This window comes from Coregonus lavaretus (genome assembly GCF_964263955.1).
Source record: "Coregonus lavaretus genome assembly, chromosome: 2".
In the NCBI taxonomy this organism is placed as follows: domain Eukaryota; kingdom Metazoa; phylum Chordata; class Actinopteri; order Salmoniformes; family Salmonidae; genus Coregonus; species Coregonus lavaretus.
Genome location: NC_139989.1, coordinates 76,819,555 through 76,841,078, shown reverse-complemented (window position 1 = coordinate 76,841,078; position 21,524 = coordinate 76,819,555). Strand labels below are relative to the sequence as shown.

Here is a 21,524-nt window from a genome sequence, read left to right as displayed (position 1 = left end):
GGCAGAAAGTCAGACAGAGCCAGAGGGTTCAGGTGTGGAGAGAGCAAGAGAGAGCAGAGAGAGACAGCAGGAAGACCATTGGAGAGACTGAGAGTGATGTCAGCCAATCCCGGGAGGAGCCACCGGTGCAGCCAGTGATGAACATGGACCCAAAAACTCTGATGGGGGACAGGAGGAGGAGCTTCAAGGCGGCCTGGTACCACATCCACCCCTGGCTTCAATATTCAAACAAATCAGACTCTGTGTTTTGTTACGCCTGTCTCAGAGACTGGATTGGATTCAAAATTGGGTTTTAACAACTGGAAGAAGGCAACTTACAAAGAGGGGGGGATTTGCAATTCATGCAAGGTCTGAGTGGCACAAACAAGCAACGTTTACGTGGAGAGTCTATCAGAAAGCTGTAAAAAGTAATGCAACACTGGTAAATGCCCTAAACAAGGAACACAACAAACAGGTTCAAGAAAATGGGGACTAAATTAAAACAATAGGAGAAGTACTACTACTTACAGCCACACAAAACATTGCACAAAGAGGACACGATGAGTCTGCAGAGTCTGATAATAAAGGGAACTTCATGGCAATCCTAGAAACAATAGCTAAGCATGACACAACTGTGGAAAAAAAGGTTGACTTCCATTCATAATGCAAAATACACAAGCAAAGGGATTCAGAATGAGGTTCTCAGTTGTTTGGCAGACATGGTTCCAACAGAGATGATAGAAGAAGTGAAAGACAGTGAGGTCTTCAGCATAATGGCAGACGGAAAACAAAAGATGTTAAAACAAAAGGATCAGATATCTCCAGTACTCAGGTACTATTTCAGTGGAGCTGTCCATGAGAGCTGTCTCCACTTTGAATTGGCTGATCCACTAGATGCAGCATGGCTTACTGACTAAATCATACACATATTAGAAAGTCATGGTCTTGAATACAAAAACAACCTAGTAGGCCAAGCATATGACGGTGCTTCAGTTAAGAGTGGCAGCATTCAGGCATCCAGGCAACGCATTAAAGAACAAGCAAAGCCTTTTACCTCCACTGCAGTGCACACTGTCTAAACTTAGTTTTAGTGGATACAGTCAAAGCTGTCCCTGAGGTAGGACAGTTCTTCTCCTTACTAGAAAGACTGTATGTCTTCACATCTGGGTCATACATGTGCATCAAAAATGGCTTAGCGTACAAAGAGAGATGTACCCAGGTGCACCTAGAGAGCTTCAGAGACTAAGTGACACTCGCTGGGCATGTCGATATATGGCTCTACATACTATTATGGATAGATTGCCTGCCGTTAAGCGAGTCCTGCAAGACATAGTCCAAGAACACAACGGTGACAGATCTGTTGAGGCGCGAGGTCTGCTTGCACAGATAGATTTACAATTCATTGTGTTCCTTGTTCCACTGCATAAAGTTTTTGGAGAAGCAACATTTCTATCAGAGATGCTACAGTCTTCATCACTTGACCTGTCAAAGGCTGTTGATTTAGTTGAAGCCTTAGTTCAAACTTTGAATGACTACAGGGATGAGTCATTTTCTGATGACCTATGGAATGAAGTGTTGAACACAGCTGAGCAATGTGATACTGCAATACAGCCCCCTGCAAAACCACCAAAAAAGCTAAGCTCTCAATTTAATGGAGACTGTGTACTCAGTACAGTAGGTCAGAGGTCAGATCCAGAAATAGATTAAAGACAGTTTTCGTACAACCTTTTTCTACCCTGTCTTAGATCAGATGCTCAACGAGCTCAACAGATGATTCTCTAGCAGAAACTGTGACATAATGAATGGCGTCCAAACTCTAAACCCCAAAAGTGATGCATTTCTCAAAGAGAAGTCCCTGTTTCCATTTGCTAGAATGTATGAATCAAATATTGAGGACTTGGGGGATGAACTACATCAGTTCAGAAGAATTTGACAAAGGAAAATCCAGAGTGGCATGCAGAGACCCTCCAGTGTAGTAGAGATAGCATTATTCATTCAGCCTTATAAAGAAGTTTTCTTTGAGCTCTTTAAACTGTGTAAAATATCTGTTTCAATCCCTGTTAGTACCGCTTCTTGTGAACAGAGTTTTTCTGCACTAAAGCTGGTGAAAACGTATCTTAGGTCCACAATGTCAGATGAGAGATTAGGCAATTTAGGTGTATTAAGTATTGAGTCAAGGAGGGCAAAGGCCTTGAATCTAGATGAATTATTTTAGCAAGAAACCACAAAAACCGTAGAATACAGTTGATGTAACTGATACTGAATATATAATGCAAATGTAAAAAATGTAATGTAAATGCAAATAATAAATAGTTGATTATAAACATAGTCATTTGTCTATTGATGTCTGCAATGCAGTGAAGAAAACGACATGACACCAATAATGTGTGATGTAACTGGCCCCTCTAACAGTACAACTGGCCCCAGCCTGGCCCCTCCCACTGGGAATGTTCTAGAACCACCACTGCTGCTACGGCTACATTGGCCCAGTTATTGTTGAATAATAATGAAGCTAGGTCGATTCAATTCAAATAATATAGCTAGTAACTTCAAAATACTTACAGCTGAAATACACTGCCGTTTTCTTTGTGAACATGGTGAGATGGAGGAAGTCGCATTCACATGTAGAGTTGTGGGGGAGGGGACAAGTTTCCCAAATAGACACTGGCTTTGGATCAGGTTTAAATTCCCCCCAGTAATGATCCTTGTTAGGTTTGGGGGAGGGGAAGCTGATCCTAGATCTGTATCTAGGGGAAACTTCACCCCAGCAAAGAGAGATGGGGGAAGAGGAGGAGAGAGAGCGTTGCTCTCAGGATTGACAGATCATGTACAACATCTACCAGTAGGAAATTGGTGTCAGAATATAATATCTGACCTTTAGCAGTTCTAATGTCTTCATTTGCTCCATTTCATTAGTCTTGTTGATTGATTGCTGATATCTACTTTCACAGGTGAGATGGTGTTGATGAAGAGCATCCATCCGTTTTAGTAACGCATTAATAGTAATGCATTCATAGACATATAGTTGATACTGGTGGTCCTACCCATCCCCCACTTCACTCCATTAACCCTACACTTGCTGCTCACATGGTGGTTTGTCTCAATGTATCTGACTTTAGGTCAGTTTTAAGGTTCAGAAGGTAAAGATTGTGTTTGGCTGTGTCAGGAGCACTAGTGGTAGTGCTGCCGCTCCCAGATCACACATTGACCTATATAAGTATATACTGTAGCAAGCTGAACCCAACACCTACCAATTACCACCTTCTGATCTCTTGGTGTAATGGATAAGCTGTTGGCTTGATAGTCGCTGGACCCGGGTTCGAGTCCCGTTTGGAGCTATCCCTTAATTCGTTACATTGGTGTCAGAAGTGGGATAGTGCCTGTGAGGCCATCAAAGAGGCATGTACACGTGAGATACTTGCTATAAAGAAGTGTGGGGGCATGCTTTCCCCAAGGAAGGGGGTAATGTAGCGACCTTAATCCAACACCTAGCCACATCATCGAGAGGTTCGGACCTCTTGGCGTAGCGCTTGTTGGGTTCTGACTTCTAAACATGAAATAGACTTATTCATGTCACTGAGGGAGAGAGGGGAATGTATAACGTTTCCATTCTGTCAGGATATGTTATTGTTAGTCATCAGGGATCCTATTGGAGGAGAAGAGACACAGTCTGGTACAAGTCAACATGACAGCCTTGAGTTGGGGAGGAGTGAGCAATTTGGGCAGAGGTCAGGTTAGATGAAGTGAGGAAGAACATATATCACTAATATTCTGGATAGCAACAGAGGTGTATTGGCTGTTCAGATGTGGAAGGAGGGTCTCAGCATAGGAGAAAGGGTTAAATAGCAGTGCTTGTGTGAATGTGTTCTTTGTCTTATGCAGCTGTATGATCCAATGGGTGAATAAACTTGGTTTGAGCTTTACTAAACGTCCCTGAGTTTTACTAGGTTCATTTAGAACCTAACACGCTTAAGGTGTTGGCTTGACAGTTGATGGACCCAGGTTCAAAACCTGTTTGGGGCTACCCCCTGAATTCACTACAATATATATTTTTGCCTACGGGCAGGGAGACCCGGATTTGAGACGAAAGGGGCATTACACCGTTGCTGTTTGCAAAAAAACACTACACTGGTGGAATCAGTGGAATGGTGCCTTGGGAGAGGTGTGCACATTTCATGGGCGGGATCTGTACCCAGGTGTCCCATGGGAAAAACCAGTGTCTTGACCATTAGACCAAGAGGTAATGCCCTCTTGACCTGAGGGTGACACTGATTTTGAAGTTGAAGGCAGGACTACCTCATTACCAGATCATGAGACAGACTCATGTTTTCTACACACATGGGATAGTGTAAAAGGAAATTTGCCTAGGAAGCAATGAAATAATAGAATTATGAAATAGGCTGAATCAAAATTGTGTTTACATATGTTTAAGACTCACACTTACCTCAGCCTGTTTCTTCCACTTCATGATCTTGGTATCATTGCCGACCCTCAACCTGTTAACATGTCCTCTTGTGGCATCAGAACATAGGCAGATGGCCATGGAGTTAAGAGTGAAGAATATCTTCTCACAGCATCCTCCCCTCCACAGCTCCATCTCCAGGCATGTTGGTACAAACTTCATTTTATTTTGCCTGCTGGTGAACAAGGCCATTGACAGCACCATCCATGTCCCTCTGTCAAGGAGGTCCTGCTTCTTACGTTGAAAGTCGTCTCTGAAAAGAGGAGACATTAGAAGGTTTCTTCTCTTAGTTTTGTCTTTTGTCTCGGACAAGGCTTACATGTCAGAGGCGTACTTACTTTACTAATTGACTTGTAGAAACGGTACAACTATATACAACATGTCAATTGTGAAATGATTGATATTGGACATCTAGTGTGAACATGATATTGGGTTAATCCTCACATTGTGGTGATTTCTCTACCTTTGATGAGGTCTACTTTGAGGTTTCTGGCCTGGGGAAGGGTTGCCCTCTAACAGGGGGTCATCAAAGGTGCCTTCTCCTCTGCCCCACGCCAGAGTCTCGCTCCAGGAAAAGGTCTGAAAGACCTCTGTCTCCACCGGTTGGGACAAGAGACCATCTTTTTCCTGCACTAACTCCTTTTCTCTGAAAGTACATAGAAATCACACAAACCTATGATCCTACATTGTAGATATATGGTATGGCATATCAACTGAATTATAATCTCAAATCTAAAAAACAATCACTCTTATCACATACTTCTACTACCTTACCTCTTGATGATGTCCTCTTTGTACTTCTTCACGTGTGACCTCATAAACAAAGCATGGAGGTATTGATGGAAATCCAGGTAATATCTGGCCCTGGCAAGGGGACCAGACCCATAGACTGGAGGTGTCCTCTTCACCTCGGGGACAGTGGACTTTGTTGGTGTTCCAGCCAATCTCACCTTCTTCACCTTAGCTGGTGTAACAGCCAATCTCACCTTCTTCACCTTAGCTGGTGTAACAGCCAATCTTACCTTCTTCACCTTAGCTGGTGTTCCAGCCAATCTCACCTTCTTCACCTTAGCTGGTGTAACAGCCAATCTCACCTTCTTCACCTTAGCTGGTGTAACAGCCAATCTCACCTTCTTCACCTTAGCTGGTGTAACAGCCAATCTCACCTTCTTCTCCTTAGCTGGTGTAATAGCCAATCTCACCTTCTTCTCCTTAGCTGGTGTAACAGCCAATCTCACCTTCTTCACCTTAGCTGGTGTAACAGCCAATCTCACCTTCTTCTCCTTAGCTGGTGTAACAGCCAATGTCCTCTTCTTACCCTTCTTCTGGGTCTTGGTTCTTAGTGTGGCCAAGCACGGCCGGCACAGAAATTAGGTTTTAGATGGAGACACAGGATCCAGTGGTCTGGCAGTAGGAGGACTGGTCAGGGACAAAACACTTGTCCTATTGTACCCTCCTCTGCCTTTAACTCATTCTAAACTACAACCTACATATTGATTCTCAGACATATTGTCCTCACAACTGTCTGTCTCTCCCTATCTCTCAATACTGTATGTATGTATGTTTGTGTGTGTGTGTGTGTGTGTGTGTGTGTGTGTGTGTGTGTGTGTGTGTGTGTGTGTGTGTGTGTCTATATAGTAAATGCTATATATCTATTATATGGTTATATATTGATAATTATATATTATATTTATATAAATGACGGTAGTGTGTATATATATATAAATATAATATGTAAAACTAGCAGTGTGAATGTTAAAACAATAAATGTTATAGAGTAAGAGTTTACTGAAAATAATAAGTAATTTAGTGAATAATGGAACAAATGTAGTGAATGTGTCTGTTTGTAAATGAAACCTAGGCTATACAATTATTGTAATATGTAAAATAAACATATCTTTCTATGATTTATCTTTCCTGGTTGTTATTTCTCAGAGTCTCAGGACATAAAATGTGCCAAGTCAATAAAGTTATGCGCCCAATTTTGTGTTTACTGACGCCTGTAATGATCTGCAAAATGTTGATTGGTTGACACAGCATCTGTAGATTGTGTGATTTGACTGGACAACGAGTATTTGGAGCCCTTGGTCTAAGACTAAGTCATTGGATATTCAATTGACACAGTTGCAAAAAAAAGGAGCAAAAAGTCGGTGGTTGAATTTCATTAACGTTTAATGAAAAAGTATGGATTTCAGCAAAAAAAGAAAGACACGCAACTACAGAGGACAAACATTTTATGATTCAATATTTTTTGAAGTATTGACCTTGGGAGAATACCTTTTTAGTGTTTTTCAAAATTGTTATTACACGACAAGTTCAAGCCAATTTTTGTCTGCATTTTCAAATTATATATACTTATGTCTTATGCCTTAATTGTAGTAGCGTAACTGTGTTGTGAGATCTTAACTAGAACAATAAGAAACTATTACTGGATATAGTCAATGGGATAGTTGTTGTCATGGTAGACTTTTAAAACTAATTATGTGGCTGGCCACCCCTTTACAACTCGGAAGGCATGGTTTTGCAGATAAATGAGTAAACGTGAACTACACTCTTAAAAGAAAAGCTTCCTGTAGGATCCTTTAGGATAATATAAGGTAAAAAATATACCTTAAGATGAATTTCCAAGCCTATACTCTGCCATCAGCTCGTTGTTGAACCGTTGTAGACTTCAGGGGTTCTTTGAAGAAGCCTTTTCAAAAGAGGGGTTCGGTTTGGAACCAGCAGCGGCCTCGTGAGTAAAGGGCGCTCCAGCGCAGAATTCAAATTGAGACCGTTGGTCAAAAGACAACTGGAAGCGGGAAGCGCGCGGATGGTTGGAGAGACGCGACCAATAAGAGATGTCTTGCAACGGATTGACGTGAAAGGTGAGTGAACCTTAGCTATTCGCTAGCTAAGATAATAATTCATCAAACTACTATCAAATAACTAAAAAACAATACATGATGTAATGTACTCTTGGTTTTTCATTAGCTAGCCAAGCTACATAGCCTGTAATGTTAGCTGGTAATTGTTGTATAAATGTTGGTACGTTTTAGCTAACGTTAGCTACAGTAGCTAGCTAGTTAAAGTTACTGTAACGTTAGCTAACTTTAGCTAGCTAGACTCAATATTGAGAAATTGTAGTCATTTAAACCCATGATATACTTTCTCACCATCTCCTTCCATCCTCCTCCCTTTAGTACCTGGCTTATCCTGCCCCTGTCCAGTTAAGTGGTGGAGAGTTTGGGAGCTGTGAGCTCTGATAGAGAAATGTATCAACCACCACGAACAGGTAAGACACACACACACACACACACACACACACAGATGACCCAATGTAGATTATGTTCGACTTGACAAAAAGAAGAATACATAAAGCAGATCAGATTAGTTAGATGCATTTGATATTGAATACTCATGTTGTTTATGTTGTGTTTGTGTCTAATTGATGTCTTTCAGGTTGGTGTATTGGGGCGGATTGTTCTGTCCTCTGTATTTCAGACCAAAGCAAGACAATGTTTAAAGCTCACTATGGATCTACTAACAGGTTAGCCTCTAAGTATTTGGATGTATTTGAAGTGTGATTATAGTGTGTTCTGTGTTACTCCTTTGTCAATCCAATACTAACTGAATAGTGAATCAATCAATCAATACAGTGTGATTATTGTGTGTTTTATGTCATTCCTTCATCTTTTCCAACACTAACTGAATGGTGAATGAATGCATTTGCAGTCAATCAATCAATCAATACAGTGTTTGAACAAAATTCAACTCCAGTTGAAGAACTGGGACAAGCTACAAATCTCATTGTGAAGTAGGCCACATGTTATGAAGATGGTTAAAGCTCCTAAACGGAATTACATCATCAGCATGTTTCCACTGTCCATACCTGCCTACACCTTTAACACCATAGACAAAATGATTCATTTGGACTATTAAAAGGGTGAGGATGAACCAAGCTAGATTACAGGTAAAGATTTAGAAGGGAGGATTAAAGCTCCCTAACATGTAATTATAGCAAGAAGCCTTTATAACTGCCCAAATAGGCTCTTTATTGAGAACTCTAATAGGCCAATTTGGGTTGACATGGAAGAAGAACTTAATGCCCCATTTGGAGCATCATATTATCTGAGTCAACACTTAAATGTGGGACTGCAGAATCCCATATTATAAGAGACAGACATCTTCACCATTACTGACAAGCTCTGCTTCTTTATGGAACAACCATAAATCCAAATTAGGAGGCAAGGTGGTTGTCTGGAAAGAGTGGGATAGGTTTTGTTTTAGCCTCATCACTAATACATTTCACTTTTGCGCTATGTGTCAACTTTTATTTGAGTGTGGCTGTGGAAGACTGGTCCCTTGATGATGTCTGCAAGTGGCTGAGTACCACTGATCTCCATGATTCCATCCCATCATTCCAAGGTTCACAATCTTTCTGAAGAATGCCAACTCTATTCAATTGTCCACTTTGCAACGAGCATTCTTTCTCTGTGTCCAGACGACTCACACATATTGGCCTCTATCACCAGCATGAACCACATTGTCTAATTACCTGTGGACTTAATGGGTGTGGGAAAACAAATAGATGTTTCAGCGCCTATCGGTCACACATCTTCCAAAACCACAGAGCTTTTAAGCTCCAACTTAGATGAGAATTGCCCTCATGATGAATTTGAGACGGGGACTGATCCCATTGAAGATGACATGAGCGATGTAGAGTCTGCCAGAGGCTGAATATGTTCAAGCCACAGAGATCAACACTGAGCAGCTAATTGAAGGTCTCAAAAAGAATATCTATTTTTTGATTTTGGAAATCATGAAAGAACACTGCATCCCAGCTACGGTACAGAATAGCATTGTTGAGGACCTCAGAACCATTTTGGATGCATTTATGACACACTACAGTGATCCCCTCAGGTTTCATCTTACAAATAAGCAAATACATGTGGATGAAGATGGGACTTGCTTAACAACTCTGCAGTATTTGAGGAATGCATTAGATGCATAAGCTCTGAGTGGATGCTGGAGCATTACTGTGTGAAAGAATTGGGCATGGTCCGGCCAATTGAAGTACCACTGAGCAACAAAGAAGGTTATAAAACAAGGTCATTTCAATAGAGCTACATGGTCCCCAGGGTATATGAATATAAAGAGACATGAGACAAAACAATCATAATGAATAAGATTACATGGACAGGGGGACCTGATCCTAGGTCAGCACTCCTCCTCTGGGACACTTCCCAGGAGTCACCAGGACCAAGAAACAGAACACTTACTGTTGTAAAGTCTAGTTACAGCAGGTTTTTACTGCCATCTAGTGGAAGATACCAATACAACACTTTATTATCAGGATGGGGAGATGGTTGAGCTGAAACAGAAAGTAAAGTTGTTCTTTTGTACAGGATCCATTTTGAGACGACAGAGCAGAAAACACGATATGGAGAGAACAAAAAAATAAAGTGAGTATTTCTAAGTATTTCTGAACAATAATCTAAGCCTATAACTTCAGTTTATTGTTGTAGTGTTATTATGCAATTAATAATGGCCGTGTTTAGTTAATTCAATTGGAAGTTATCAAAAATAACCTGGCTGTTGTTGACAAGCATGGGCCTATTCAGTTCATATCCATATTATTAATATTTGATTCAGTGATTGAAATTACGACCCCATTCTCAGTAGCCTATTCCAGCAGGTTACTGGGCAACAGAAGCACTTCCTACCTCAACATCGTCTTGCTATTCATGTTAAATAAATTAGTCTGTCAATTTGAACTAAGCAAGCTGCTAAATCATTCAGCTTACATCTTGTCTACATCTTGCCCAGGCTACTGGAGGCTGTCTGAAATAAGATGTAGGCATATCAGGGGCTATGTTTTGAGTCATTGGGCTAGAAAAAGTCATTGCATTAAATCACCTGACTGTTTGGATGTGTCTGTTACTTAATGTTTTATTGCTGAGAGATAATGAATAAAAGAGAACACTGTGTTAACCGCAACCAACATGCTGGATCTCTGTTTAGGGGTCAGTGCTCTAAAAGGAGTCTCTCTGGGGAGAGAGAGGATGGGGGCCCTGCATCTAAAAGGAGTCGCTCTGGGGAGAGAGAGGAGGGGGGCCCTGCCTCTAAAATGAGTCTCTCTGGGGAGAGAGAGGAGGGGGGCCCTGCCTCTAAAATGAGTCTCTTTGGGGAACATGACACCAAAGACAAGAGGTGAGCTGAAAATATTGTTCAAGAATTTATATTCCAAAGTGCTATATAGGAGTAAAGAAAATCACATTTGTGATTTTTCATCAGAAATGATTACTAATAGGTACCTTCAATGTAACTATTGTAGATTTTAGATGTGATTGAAAACCATTGTTTAGCTGGAATGTAATGTTCGTATCCTGTATATTTGACTGTGATACGTGGTCGTCTCACCTAGCTACCTTAAGATGAATGCATTTACAGATGCCATATCTTCATTTGACCTAGTTTCTCACAGCAGGAAAATAATCCTGCAGCAATAGCAAATGTGCATTTTTATGTGGATTATAATTAAAGGATATTTTCTGTAGGGGTTCATACTATTTTCATCAGGGAAAATCAAGTCTGACATTTTAAAGTGGAAATTACACACGTTAGACACCTTTATAAAGCCTTGTAGTGGTTTAATAATGTATTTAAACAATAAAAGCTAATTGACCAACATTTCTGAAAATGGATATATAGCGTTTTGGAATGAAACTCTTGTTTCCCCATCTGAGCTCAGAGTAGATGAGAGATGTAATGTTTGTCTCTGTTGTGTTGAAGCCCAATCAAGCAGGAGAGACCAGCCTCCCCTGTACCCAGCTGTGTGTCCATGAAGAGTGACAAGTCCATGCATCAACCTATAGTGTTTAGAGAGGGAGACTTTTCTAGTGAACAAAGGTAAGAAGAACTCATGGGTCATGGTCAGTGAGTTAAACAACACTGTCTCTAGTCATTTCTCCTCTCCCATTTTCCCATTTATTTTTGTTGTTTTCATAATCCATAGGCTAAACCTTTTTTCCATTTTCATAGTCCTGAAACAAAATTAAACAAACACAACATTCCCTCCCTGTGTGTGTGCGTGTGTGTGTGTGTGTGTGTGTGTATGTGTGTGTTAAACTAACACAACATTCCCTGTGTGTGTGTGTGTGTGTGTGTGTGTGTGTGTGTGTGTGTGTGTGTGTGTGTGTGTGTGTGTGTGTGTGTGTGTGTGTGTGTGTGTGTGTGTGTGTGTGTGCACTCCCTGGATGAGGAGATGTAATCTCATGTTTTGTCCCCAGAAACCAACAGGGGAGATCAGAGTCAGAGATTCTCAGTGGTCAGTTTTCCCAGAGTCATCAAACAGACCTGGCCTCCATATTCAGTGTATGTGGTCCTGTTATGTACATTTGTTTTTGTTTACCTCAAGTAAAGTTGATCTGTCAATCATTCATTCATGTGTTAATGAGAAAGCATTTAGTCTCTTGCTTAACTGATTTACTTTATTTATTTCAGTTGCTTGAAGAGAATATTATGACATTTGTGAAGAACGAGCTGAAGATGTTCAAGAGGATTCTTAGTCCAGAATTCCCAGAAGGCTTTGAGAGTCAAAAGCATGATAAGGAAGTGGTGGACGCTGAAGATGAGAAGCAGGAGAGCAGTGCCAGAGAGGGGGCTCTGAAGATCACACTGCACGTTCTGAGGAAAATGAACCAGAAGGAGCTTGCTGACACACTGGAGAAAAGTAAGAGCTGTCTGCCTCATGTTGAATGCTGTTTTAGAACATTTAAAAGCTGTAGCTAAAGTACAGCTAAAGTAGCTGTGTAACTCAATGATATTGTAGCAGCCTTAACACAACACCTAGTGACCTCATCAAGTAGCAGCAGGGATGTGTTGTGTTGTGTTGAGAGAGAGAGAGAGAGAGAGAGAGAGAGAGAGAGAGAGAGAGAGAGAGAGAGAGAGAGAGAGAGAGAGAGAGAGAGAGAGAGAGAGAGAGAGATGCCATCAATAATACCAATAATTATATAAATCAGTCACACCAGTGTGTAATGAATAATGAAAACATTTACAGATTTATACAGACAAGAGAATCAATTATTATAATTTAAACTTCATAACACAGTCTTACAAAACTGTAGGCATTAAAACAGACGTAATATTAATATCCTCTGTGTTATTTCTTCATTCAGATGAGCTTGCTGTGATTTGCCAACGTGAACTCAAATCTAATCTAAAGAAGAAGTTTCAATGTGTATTTGAGGGGATTGCTAAACAAGGAAACCCAACACTTCTCAATAAGATTTACACAGAGCTCTACATCATAGAGGGTGGAACAGGAGAGGTCAATAATGAACATGAGCTGAGACAGATTGAGACAACAACCAGGAAACAAGCAAGACCAGAGACTGCAATCAAATGTAACGACATCTTCAAACCCTTAACTGGACAAGACAAACTTATCAGAATTGTGCTGACAAAGGGAGTCGCTGGCATTGGAAAAACAGTCTCTGTGCAGAAGTTCATTCTGGACTGGGCTGAAGGAAAAGCAAATCAGGATGTCCAATTTGTATTTTCATTCCCTTTTCGGGAGCTGAATTTGATAAAAGGGGAAAAACACACTTTGATTGAACTTCTCAATCACTTCTCAAAGGAAACCAAAGAATCAAGAATCTCCAACTACGACAAGTACAAAGTTCTGTTCATCTTTGATGGTCTGGATGAGTGCCGACTGCCCCTAGACTTCCAGAAGAACAAGATCTGTTGTGACGTCACAGAGTCAACCTCACTGGATGTTCTGCTGACAAATCTCATCAAGGGAAATCTGCTTCCTTCTGCTCTCCTCTGGATAACTACCCGACCTGCAGCAGCCAATAAGATCCCTTCAGTGTGTGTTCACCAGGTGACAGAGGTACGAGGGTTCAATGACCCACAGAAGGAGGAGTACTTCAGGAAGAGATTCAGTGATGAGGACCTGGCCAGCAGAATCATCTCACACATAAAGACATCAAGGAGCCTCCACATCATGTGCCACATTCCAGTCTTCTGTTGGATTTCTGCAATAGTCCTTGAACACATGCTGAAACATAAGAGAGAAGAGATGCCCAAGACTCTGACTGAGATGTTCATACACCTTGTGGTGTTTCATACCAAACAGAAGAATGAAAAGTATATTGGGAAAGAAGAGACAGGTCCACACTTGAATAAAGAGATAATTCTGTCACTGGAAAAACTGGCTTTTCAACAGCTTGTGAATGGCAATCTGATTTTCTATGAAGAAGACCTGAAAGAGGCTGGCATTGATGTCATTGAAGCCTCAGTGTACTCAGGATTGTGCACACAGCTCTTTAAAGAGGAATGTGGGCTGTACCAGGACAAGGTGTACTGCTTCGTGCATCTGAGCATTCAGGAGTTTCTGGCTGCTGTATATGTGTTCCTCTCAATCATCAACAACAATGAGAATCTAATGGCCGAACCGCAAGTTACTGAAGTTACTGTCTACAAGAGTGCTGTAGATAAAGCCTTACAAAGTGAGACGGAAACCTGGACCTTTTCCTCCGCTTCCTTCTGGGCCTCTCACTGGAGTCCAATCAGAAGCTCTTACGAGGTCTACTGACAAAGACAAGACGCAGCTCACAGAGCCATGAAGAAACAGTCAAGTACATCAAGGAGAAGATCAGGGAGAATCCCTCTCCAGAGAGGTGCATCAATCTGTTCCACTGTCTGAATGAACTGAATGACCATTCTCTAGTGGAGGAGATCCAAAGCTACCTGAGATCAGGAAGTCTCTCAGAAGCCAAACTGTCACCTGCACAGTGGTCAGCTCTGGTCTTTGTGTTGCTGACTTCAGAAAAGGAGCTGGATGTGTTTGACCCGAAGAAATACTCCAGATCAGAGGAAGGTCTTCTGAGGCTGCTGCCAGTGGTCAAAGCCTCCAGAGCTGCTCTGTGAGTACATAAAATGTCATTTAAGTACTAATCATCAGGAAGAAATATTCAGTTTAGAGAAATATATGTATTATAATATGTATATAATATATTATATTATATTGAAAAACTTACTGAATCAGTGCATTGGTGTTCACATTTGTATAACAAATATGACCATGCAATTCTAGGAGACGGAAGATTAATCTATATGTTGTTTAAGAGAATAAACCAAATGCATCTGCCATTGTCCTTCTACACTACTGGTGTTAAATTAACAGTGTGATTGTGAAATCATGATGATCTCTTTGCAGGCTGTCATTCTGTGGACTCAAAGAGAAAGGCTGTGCTTCTCTGGTCTCAGCTCTGAAGTCAAACCCCTCACACCTGAGAAAGCTGGACCTGAGTAACAATGACCTGAAGGATTCAGGAGTGAAGCTGCTCTCTGCTGTCCTGGGGAATCCCCACTGTAAACTGGAGACTCTGAGGTCAGTATTCCTGTAGTTGGTCAACAAGTGATAACTGTTCACCAGATCCACATGTGTTTACCAGGCACACATAGTCCACACCATATGTGTTTGGACAGTGAAGCTTACAGTTTTAAATTTGGTGCTATGCTCCCGAGTGGCGCAGCGGTCTAAGGCACTGCATCTCAGTGCTTGAGGCGTCACTACAGACCCCCTGGTTCGATTCCAGGCTGTATCACAACCGGATGTGATTGGGAGTCCCATAGGGCGGTGCACAATTGGCCCAGTGTTGGCCAGTGTAGGCCGTCATTGTAAATAAGAATTTGTTCTTAACTGACTTGCGTAGTTAAATAAAATAAATATGCTCCACCGTTTTGGATTTGAGATAGAATGTTTCATATTAGGCGACAGAACATAATATCACCTTTTATTTGAGGTTAATGGTGAGAGGTTAGCATGTTTTGTTGTAGACTCTAACTTTCTCACTGACTATTATTCATGATTCATTCATGATCTTTCTCAATCATGGCATCATTAGGATTCACTCAGTAGTGTTTAGAAACATGTTATCTACTCACAGAAAGGAAATTACTCAACACCAAAGAATAGCAGTGTGGTTTTAATATGATTTGACTCTTTGCAGGCTGTCAGGCTGTCTAGTCACAGAGGAAGGCTGTGCTTCTCTGGTCTCAGCTCTGAAGTCAAACCCCTCACACCTGAGAGAGCTGGACCTGAGTAACAATGACCTGAAGTATTCAGGAGTGAAGCTGCACTCTGCTGGACTGGGGAATCCCCACTGTAAACTGGACACTCTGAGGTCAGTATTCCTGTAGTTGGTCAACAAGTGATAACTGTTCACCAGATCCACATGTGTTTACCAGGCACACATAGTCCACACCATGTGTGTTTGGACAGTTAAGTTTACAGTTTTACATTTGGTGCTATGCTCCAGCATTTTGGATTTGAGATCAAATGTTTCATATGAGGTCACAGTATATAATGTTACCTTTTATTTGAGGTTATTTTCATACATATCTGTGTTACTGTTTAGAAATGAATGCACTTTATGTATCTAGTTCTCCCATTTGAAAAAGTCGTAATAATTTGGACATATTCACCTATATTGTCTTGAAGTAGTCATAAGTTTAGTATTTGGTCCCATATTCCTTACCCGCAGTGATTACATCAAGCTTGTGATTCTACAAACTTGTTGAATACATTTGCAGTTTGTTTTGGTTGTGTTTTGGATGATGTTTTTCCTAATAGAAACTGAATGGTGAATAATGTCCTGTCATTTTGGAAACACTTCACTTGTATTGTCAGTAAGAATAGAAGATGTTTCTGAACACTTCTACATTAATAATAATATGCCATTTAGCAGACGCTTTTATCCAAAGCGACTTACAGTCATGCGTGCATACATTTTTGTGTATGGGTGGTCCCGGGGATCGAACCCACTACCTTGGCGTTACAAGCGCCGTGCTCTACCAGCTGAGCTACAGAGGACCACATTCATGTGAATGCTACCATGATTATGAATAATCATGAAGAATCGTGAATAATGATGAATGAGGAAGTTACAGAGGAACAAGGATCATACCCCCTCTGTTATTGGTATTGGTGAGAGGTTAGCTTGTTTTGTTGTAGCCTCTGTAACTCTCTCACTCATTATTATTCATGATTCATTCATGATTTTTCTTAATCATGGCATCATCAGGATTAATTTAGTAATGTTTAGAAACATGTTATCTACTCAATTAGACAGAAGATGAATCCAGTCATCATCCACCATTCAGTTACTATTGGGCAAAACATGATTTGACTATTTGCAGGCTGTCAGGCTGTCTAGTCACAGAGCCAGGCTGTGCTTCTCTGGTCTCAGCTCTGAAGTCAAACCCCTCACACCTGAGAGAGCTGGATCTGAGTAACAATGACCTGGAGGATTCAGGAGTGAAGCTGCTCTCTGCTGGACTGGGTAATCCCCACTGTAAACTGGAGACTCTGAGGTCAGTATTCCTGTAGTTGGTCAACAAGTGATAACTGTTCACCAGATCCACATGTGTTTACCAGGCACACATAGTCCACACCATATGTGTTTGGACAGTGAAGCTTACAGTTTTAAATTTGGTGCTATGCTCCAGCATTTTGGATTTCAGATAGAATGTTTCATATGAGGCAACAGAACAGAATGTCACCGTTTATTGGAGGTTAATGGTGAGAGGTTAGCATGTTTTGTTGTAGCCTCTGTAACTTTCTCACTCATTATTATTCATGATTCATTCATGATTATTCTTAATCATGGCATCATCAGGATTACTTTAGTAGTGTTTAGAAACATGTTATCTACTCACTTAGAAAGGAAATAACTCAACACCAAAGAATAGCAGTGTGGTTTTAATATGATTTGACTCTTTGCAGGCTGTCAGGCTGTCTAGTCACAGAGGAAGGCTGTGCTTCTCTGGTCTCAGCTCTGAAATCAAACCCCTCACACCTGAGAGATCTGGATCTGAGTAACAATGACCTGAAGGATTCAGGAGTGAAGCTGCTCTCTGCTGGACTGGGGAATCCCCACTGTAAACTGGAGACTCTGAGGTCAGTATTCCTGTAGTTGGTCAACAAGTGATAACTGTTCACCAGATCCACATGTGTTTACCAGACACACATAGTCCACACCATATGCGTTTGGACAGTGAAGCTTACAGTTTTACATTTGGTGCTATGCTCCAGCATTTTGGATTCGAGATAGAATGTTTCATATTAGGTGACAGTACAGAATGTCACCTTTTATTAGATGTTAATGGTGAGAGGTTAGCATGTTTTGTTGTAGCCTCTGTAACTTTCTCATTCATTATTAATCAGGATTTATTCATTATTTTTCTTAATCATGGCATCATCAGGATTCATTCAGTAGTGTTTAGAAACATGTTATCTACTCACTTAGATAGAAGATAAATCCAGTCATCATCCACCATTCAGTTACTATTGGGCAAAACATAACCCAAAACACAACCAAAACAAACTGCAAATGCAACCAACGGGTTTGGGACCAAATACTAAACTTTTGACTACTTTAATACACTATAAGTGAATTGGTCAGAGTACTTGTAGCTCCTCCAGTGACAGGCATGAGGCAAGAGGTCTTGATTTGAATACAGGGCTTTAATGCTGGTCAACCCGTGAGAACTGGTTTAAAGAAAGAAAAAATACATTAACAAAATAATGCATATGCATGTCTCACACATCTGGCGTTATAATCAAGCTCATACAGCTAGACACTTTATGTATATTTTACACCAAAAAATGACGCACGTAAACACAAACACCCTCATAGCAAAATAAATAGTCAACAAACCTCATTGCTGCTTATCACACAGAGGTGCTAAACATCCTTTTAAATGTCCTTTATCTTCTTCTGTATACTTTCTTTGTAAGTATGCACTTAAACACGATAACAGTGGAAAAATAATTCGCTTTTTGCGGTAAAGTTTCCTCGGTGTGTCGCTAAAAGGCGCTAGGGTGACAACACTCGGGCGGAACCAATAATTAGTTCCGTCTTGCTGTAAACGTACAATTCAGAAGAAATTAAATAATAAAAAGTGCAAATACATGAAATAAACTAAAGTGCTAATACATTAAATAAACTGGCGACAGAGGCAGTTACACTCCCACCAAATCACAAGTGATTTCTTAAAACTTGGAGACAAACCTACTGCATGAATAAATTAAATGAAACTCTGTCCTAATAAACAACTAATAAACTGTGTGTGAGTGTATGATAGAACCACCAGTCTGCTTCTAGCAATGTAACTGTTTTCTGAATGGGTCTCTCCAGGTAAACAGGTTTGGCTGTACGCTTTCCTCTTCCATCCAGGGAGGAGTCACTGATGAGTAACTTGAGTCTCCTCACTCTTTCATCACTTCCAGGATACACCTCGATGACTCTTGCTAGCTTCCATTGGTTTCGTGGTGTGGCAGCATCTTGTAACAGAACAATGTCACCGACCTTTGCATTTCTGCGATCTTTGGTCCACTTCTGTCTGTGTTGGAGATTCAGGAGATACTCTTTTTTCCATCGTACCCAAAAATTGTTGGTTAAGAGTTGAACTCTGCGCCATCTTTTGCGGAGGTAGAGATCCTCCTTGACAAACTTTCCAGGAGGAGGGAGAATGATTGTGGATTTCATGGTCAAGATGTGGTTTGGTGTCAAGGGCTCTGGACTGGTAGAATCGTTCAGATGATCAGTGGTTAGAGGTCTGCTATTCACAACCGCCATAACCTCATATAGAAATGTTCGTAGGGAAGAGGAGTCAAGTTGTCTGGACGACTGTTCTAGAATGGACGCCAGGACACTTCTGATAGTGCGGATTTGTCTTTCCCAGACTCCACCCATATGACTTGAGGCAGGGGTGTTCATGATGAACTCGAAGCCCAAATCTTTGAGCTCTTCTTGATCCATCTCTTTCAGTGCTTCAATGAACTCACGCCTTGCTCCGACAAAGTTTGTCCCTTGATCACACCTTATCTGCCTTACTGATCCACGAATGGCGATGAATGAACGCAGAGCATTGATAAAGGCATCTGAGGTCAAGTCATCAAGTGCTTCAATGTGAACTCCTCTTGAACACATGCAGGTGAGCAACAGCCCATAACGCTTTAGCTCCTTTCTTCCTTCCTTAATGTGAAATGGTCCGAAGCAGTCCATTCCACAGTAAGTGAATGGAGCAGTTGTTTCCATCCACTCTTCTGGAAGGTCTGCCATCCTTTGTTGCTCTGTGCATCTTCGGAACCTTCTGCAACTTGTGCACTTGTGAATATGGGATGAAACAAGCTTGCTGCAACCCAGGATCCATATGCCATTGGATCGGAGTTCATTTATAGTCATTCCTCGACCTTGATGGTACACTCTCTCATGATAGTGCTTGACGAGCAATGCAGAAACATGACTGTCTCTAGGAAGTACTGCTGGATGCCTCACATGTGGATTTAGGGCAGCATTAGCTAAGCGGCCTCCTACTCTGATTACACCTTGATCATCCAGGAACGGACATAGTTTGTGCAACTGGTTGGCTTTGTCTTTGACCTTTGTCTCCTTATGATGTCTAAGGCGTTGAATTTCTTGAGAGAGAGTTGCTTCCTGGACCATCTTGATTATGGTCAGCTCCGCCTCTTTCCTTTCCTCCAAGTTCGAGGCCTCACAGGACTTTGGCTTGAGACCTTTGATTTCCTTAGCACGGCGCTTGAGTCTGGCAACAGCCTTCACCATTTTTGCCCAGTCTGAGAACTTGTGTAGACGATCTAAAATTGTTTTTGCTTCTTCTGCCTGAGTGTCATGAACCTGAGCTTTCTTGACCTCTGGGTCACTGCTCTCGATCTCTCCCACCATGACAACTCCAATTGGTAGCTCTTTTTGCCAAAGAAGGTCTGGACCTGTGAACCAGTTAGAAGCTGTGAGTTGTTCTGCTGTGACACCCCTTGAGGCGTGGTCAGCTGGGTTGTCTTCTGAAGCTACATATCTCCATTGTCTGGCCTCTGTGCTTAGCTTGATGCGTTCAACTCTATTTGCTACAAAAACATGAAATCTTCTGGCTTCATTACTGATGTATCCAAGTACAACCTTTGAGTCAGTCCAGAAACATTCTTGTTGGCAGTCTATTTCTAATTCTTTCTTGAGCATGTCACTGGTCCGGACTGCTACCACTGCTGCTGACAGCTCGAGTCTTGGTATGGTCGTGACTTTAGTAGGAGCAACTCTTGACTTTCCCATGACCAAGGAGCAGTGGACCTCACCTGATGTACTGACTGCTCTTAGATACGAGCACTACAGTGTGCAATCACAGCAGCAAGATTTGTGACCTGTTGCCACAAGAAAAGGGCAACCAGTGAAGAACAAACACCATTGTAAATACAACCCATATTTATGTTTATTTATTTTCCCATTTGTACTTTAACTATTTGCACATTGTTACAATACTGTATATATACATAATATGACATTTGAAATGTCTTTATTCTTTTGGAACTTCTGAGTGTAATGTTTACTGTTAATATTTACTGTTTACTATCTACTTCACTTGCTTTGGCAACGTTAACATACGTTTCCCATGCCAATAAAGACCTTACATTGAATTGAACTGAAATTGAATTGAATTGAGAGAGAGAGAGAGAGAGAGAGAGAGAGAGAGAGAGAGAGAGAGAGAGAGAGAGACAGAGAGAGAGAGAGAGAGAGAGAGAGAGAGAGAGAGAGTGTGAGAGAGAGAGAGAGAGAGACAGAGAGAGAGAGAGAGACAGAGAGAGAGAGAGAGAGAGAGAGAGAGAGAGAGAGAGAGAGAGAGAGAGAGAGAGAGAGAGAGAGAGAGCGAGAGAGAGAGAGAGAGAGAGAGAGGGGGAGGGGGAGGGATTCAGTGCTATTCTATTTCTCCCCTGAATGAAGGACTGAAGACACTCTGAGATTAAAAAGCAGAAAAGAAAGAGAAGGCGGAGTCACAGTGACGGAGTGTCCCTCAGACAACAATGTGACAGCCAATAGGGCTTTAGGAGGAGGGAGATATGCTTCTATTGGGCTATTGTCGGAGGAAATGAGTTAGTGACACCAGGTTATATTGAAATTCTACTTGATTAGCACCTACTAGGCTTAAGGCGATGTTAGCCTTTAGGCTCACATGTCAACAAGAGCAGGAAAGGACAGGGGACAGCAGAGAAGGATAATACCAGATGGAGAAAGTG

General features: G+C 41.3%; 1 pseudogene across 1 annotated transcript; it reads left to right on the top strand.

The window, feature by feature from the left end:
- The first annotated feature begins 11,592 nt into the window (after nt 1–11,592).
- Nucleotides 11,593–18,693, top strand: LOC311140564 (NLR family CARD domain-containing protein 3-like; annotated as a pseudogene). Its single transcript has 5 exons — nt 11,593–11,797; nt 11,927–12,155; nt 12,601–14,355; nt 14,649–14,766; nt 18,634–18,693. The product of its transcript is annotated as an NLR family CARD domain-containing protein 3-like (transcript).
- The last annotated feature ends 2,831 nt before the right edge of the window (nt 18,694–21,524 follow it).